At 42.0% G+C, this 4,659-nt stretch overlaps 1 long non-coding RNA gene across 2 annotated transcripts; it reads left to right on the forward strand.

The window, feature by feature from the left end:
* The first annotated feature begins 515 nt into the window (after positions 1–515).
* LOC131567295 (uncharacterized) lies at positions 516–4,049 on the forward strand. Of its 2 annotated transcripts, XR_009275630.1 has the most exons (4): positions 526–711; positions 1,336–1,399; positions 2,097–3,057; positions 3,830–4,049. It is a non-coding gene; the product is annotated as an uncharacterized LOC131567295 (long non-coding RNA). The 2 variants fall into 2 exon arrangements; XR_009275629.1 differs by lacking the exon at positions 3,830–4,049 and having other exon boundaries at positions 516–711; positions 2,097–3,697.
* The last annotated feature ends 610 nt before the right edge of the window (positions 4,050–4,659 follow it).

Consider the following 4,659-nt stretch of genomic DNA (forward strand, 5'->3'; position numbering starts at 1 on the left):
AACCAAGATTACAAATACAAGAAAAAGAAAGGGAAAGGGAAGGGGAAAAAAAGGAAAGGAAAGGAAAGGAAAGGAAAGGAAAGGAAAGGAAAGGAAAGGAAAGGAAAGGAAAGGAAAGGAAAGGAAAGGAAAGGAAAGCAGGAGAGCAGAAGGGAAGGGAAGGGAAAGGGGTGAAAAACAGCGTTAAAAAAAGAAAAAGAGTTGGAGGGGAAAAGAGAGGGCATTCGGGAGGAGCGGTCCTGCCTCAGGTCCTTCCCCGCCCTGGGGCGAAGGACCCGTTTGATGCCCGGGAGGGACTGCAGCTCCCGGTGGCGGGGGACGGAGCCGTGGCTGTCAGCCCGAGACTCCAACTCCCGGCAGGCCCTGCTGCCGGCGCGGCGTGTGACGCATCGGCTATCGCGGCACATGAGTGGCTACCAGCCCGAGACTCCAACTCCCGGCAGGCCCTGCTGCCGGCGCGACGTGTGCCGCAACGGCCGACGCTGCCCGGCATTTTTCTCTAAATCGGCAGTAAATACAGCTGAGTAAAATTAGCTTGGTTTTCTTCCTTCTTTTTTAACTGAATTGTTTTTATTAAAAATACTATTTGAATATGTAGAAAAAGTGGGGATGTCCTGTACTATATCCTAGCTTTTCTTGTTTATAGGGTGCTCAGAAAACATGCGTCCCTTAGAGTCCCTCAGAAAGGTTCTCAGTGCGATCTCTACCAAGGTATGTATTTACTAATAAGTGATCCCTTTAGATATTTGCCTGTGTACCTTTTCCTGTAATTCAGAGCTTGCGTTCTGTGGGTTTTATGATAAACCTGTAAAATATGTAAGAATGCTTTTGCAAGTCTGAATCGTTGAAGGCAGCAGTAAGTGGATTTAGAGCCTGTTCTTGACCAGACAACGGGAAAAAGTGTGACTTTGATGCTGAACTTGTTTTTTTCATTTTTCATTTGACTTGTCTGGAATGATTTAGGAATAGAGAGAGCTAGAAAAAGAGAGAAATAGAATTGATTATTGAGCACTCCTCAAATGCTCACCACGATTCAGTGTAGAGCCGAAGTGAAGGGTGATGGAACAGAGCTCTGTGCTTTAGAAGGAAATAAATTTAAACCTGACCTCCGCACAGAGTCTCACTAACTTCTTTTGTTTTAAAATACAAAATATTATTAGGAAGTGTTGGAAGTTAGTGTTTTGGGAAAGAAACGGCAGTTCCACAGAACATTCCATTTAACAGAGGCTCTAGGAAGGATTCATGTTGTAACTGCTGTCACTGCAATCAGTTGGTGGTTCAGCCTTGAAATGTGCACTTGCCCTTCTATAAAGCACTGTTTTGTTTGCCTTTCAGTGCTATGAGTCTTGATAAATTGGAGAAGAGCCCAAGAGAAATTTTTCATCCCTTGATATAAAAGGTAGGAAGTGACTTTTTTTGGTTTGGTTCTTTTTCTTTATTATTTCCTGGAAATAAAAGTAATTAAGTATAGGTACTACTGGTTTGTTTCTTCCAGTAGCAGATGATAACAATAGCAGTAGTAATAGTAAAAATAATAATAGAAATAATAATAATAGCAATGTAATACTACCTAAACTGTCTTTATCCATTGAACTGGCCATTTCAAATCAAAACTTCTAAACACAAATCAAACCATCATCCTCGTAGAATCTTTCACAGCAGTGGGCTATAGATCCTGGTTTTGTTGACAGGATTTATTGGTTCTGGAATAGCAAGAGGGAAGTACAAGCCTAACTACTTCTAGCTCACAGACCCATCCAGTGAATACTGCTTTGTGTTTTGGTGGGCTTGTGATGACTTTGAAATCAATTGCTCATTCCAGTAAAAAAAATTAATGTTTTTTTGAACCTGACAGCAGAAATAACTTTAGGCACCAACTTAATAATAACAGATCACCAATTTAAGTTCATAATTTTATGCTGTACTATCAAAGTTTAAAGGTAAATTTTTACTTATTAGGAGATGGTATAAAGTGTATGTTCCAATGTGTTGGATGTATGCAAAGGTACATACGTACCCGAAAGTCCTTAGAGGAAACAAATTTTTACGTCTGCTGTTTGATTGTTTATCATACAATATTTGGTTTTATTTCCCAGGGATCGGTGAATTTTAACTTTGGAGTCCTCTGTGCTAAGGATGCTCAGCCTACAGATGATGAAATGTTCAGTAATGGCGAGTTTTTCACCTTCTCTTTAATTGCTATGCTGATCTGAATAAGAAAAAAACAAAAGCAAGAGAAAAAAAAAGGATGGTTTATTATTTTTTACGCTGTTATGTTTGTTTCCTCAGTATTTGCTGCAGCTCTGCGAACCCAAGCTTTGGGTTCCTTCTGTCCCACTGGGAGTTGCCCAGTTTGGTTGCATCTGGTGAAATTCACCCTGAGACCTTACAGAGCTAGCTCAAACTACGTGAGAGCCATTTGCAGTTCTCTCCAGACACCTGGAGAATGGGTGATGTTTCTGAGGGTCTGGCAAGTATACTTGTATCAAAACTCAGTCTGTGAAATTTCTGGGGAAAACCCTTCTGTGTCCTGAAGGGTTCAAACTCTGGTGAGGATCCAGTTATCAGGTGCTCACCTGGATGGTTCCAGCTCTTAAAGTGAACACTTGTACTCTTACCCTGTAGTTTACATCTATTGTATTTTTGTTATTTTGCAAGATTTTACGGCTTTGCAAAATATTGTGCGTTTCACTCTTTGGAACCTCTCAGATCGTTCTTTGGTGCAGCACCACCTCATGGGACACTTGGCTGCCGTCCTGAAGGGGTTGGTCGCTAGAATTGTAAATCCTGGAGAGTTTGTAAGTCTTCTGTCCCCAGGGAGGTACCATGCTTTGTTTACTTTTGTTCTGTTTGTTAGGCGCTGCTTCTCATTGGAAGTATGAATTTCAAACTACCCTGTTCTTATTTTAACTGTTTTCCTGGTTCTCTCCCTACGGCAGGGAAAGACTCTCGTATCCTTGTCGTCGGGCTCGGTGCTGTCCAAGAAGATGCAGAGACTAAAAAAATCATAAGAAGCAAAATATGACTGCAGGGAAAACAAGCTGGAGAGAACAAAAGGTGATATTGTTACCCTTACCCTGTATTAGAAACATCCGCTGTGCTTTGATGCTGGCAGCTGCCAGGGGCTTGTTAGCTCTTTGTAGGCAGGTGTAGGTGTTCACTTGTAGGTTTTTTCTCTGGACAAGTCAATTCAAACTTTGCTAAGCTTATATTTGCAAATTACTCTCTAGCACAGTCCAGCATGACATTTTTGAATGTTGTAAAAATACCATGTTACTTGGAAATTGCTAATGATGAGAAGCTTTAGGGAAAAATAAGATGTCAGGGTTGGGAGATGTGAGAAGAATTTTGAGGGGATGTTAGACTGAAATAAAGCACACTTGAAGCTGGACTGGCACGCTGGCAGATCCCCTATTAAACAGTAGTGCTGAGATTAGCCTGGGGGTTGCCCATTGTTTCTGTAGAAATAAATGTTTTCTGGTCTTCAGAGGTAAGCTGCTTTGAAAAGCTGGAAGGCACAGCATAGTGACAATCCGTGTGCTTCGCATTAAAAATAGATTTCAGAAGGGTCCTAGGCTTTTGTCTTTTCCTAGAAGTCGATGTAATCCTATTGAGGAGTTTTTAATTCTGTGCTGCCATGTCATCGATCAGGGCCCTGTCGTACTAATCATCATACAGATGCAAAACAAAAAATCAGACCCTGTCCCGACCACTTAGAGCCCAGAACACGATTTCCTCAGGCTGCCATTTGTGTGCCATCGGTACTCACCATGGAAGCGAGCTGGGGATTGTTGCACCCGTTGGGAACAAACCGCTTCTCGTCACACAGAAATGGAATTGGGACGACGCCTCAGCCAGCCTCTCTCTCCTGAATCTGCAGCAGAGCAGTTCCAGTCCATGCGGGCAATCCAGTTCCTGACGATCTGAGCGCACAGAGCAGCGCTCAGCTGCTGTGGGGGGCTCAGGGAGGGCAGAGTGTGCATTGTCATCTTCCTGAACCTACAGACGCGAATCAAAGTGAGAAGCCACAGGGTGGAAATCAGTCGCATATATGCTAAATAAAACTTGCAGGTTTTTTTTAAGAATTGTTTTTGCTTGTTCTTTGTTGTGCTTCTGTGCTTAGAAAACCTCCCTTTACAATCAGTTCAATTCATCAATTGAACCTTTGTTTGCAGACTCTCACTGAGCAGAATTTGTTGCAGACTCAGTGCACGCTGTGCAGGCCTCCCGGGAGTGTGAGGAGCTCATGTGTGCTACTTTTTGCTTTAGGACGCTCTGAGGTATTTATTCCTTTTGGGATACATGATGAGAATTCCCAAGAGAGGTAGTTATAAGGTATGACATCGGGAAAAAGCCTGTGTGGTTGGAATGTTGTTGCTGTCAAAAGTTAATTTTTTCTTAGCCAGTAGTTAGCTTTTTGCTTTATTTTTGTGGTATCAATATTTTATTGTTTAAAAAATTCCTTCAAAATAACTTCAGTGGTCGCCCACCAGTACCTTGTTCAGATTTGCCTATTTGCTTGTAGCTGAAATGTTCACATCTTGTTTATCATTCTATTTAAGAAACTGCTGCCCAGCCAACTAATAACTGAATATCCATCTGTCTAGGACACGGGGAGAGGATTTAGGTAATGTCTTTATTTCCAGAAAAAAGTTCCAG

This window comes from Ammospiza caudacuta, chromosome 22, assembly GCF_027887145.1.
Source record: "Ammospiza caudacuta isolate bAmmCau1 chromosome 22, bAmmCau1.pri, whole genome shotgun sequence".
NCBI lineage: Eukaryota > Metazoa > Chordata > Aves > Passeriformes > Passerellidae > Ammospiza > Ammospiza caudacuta.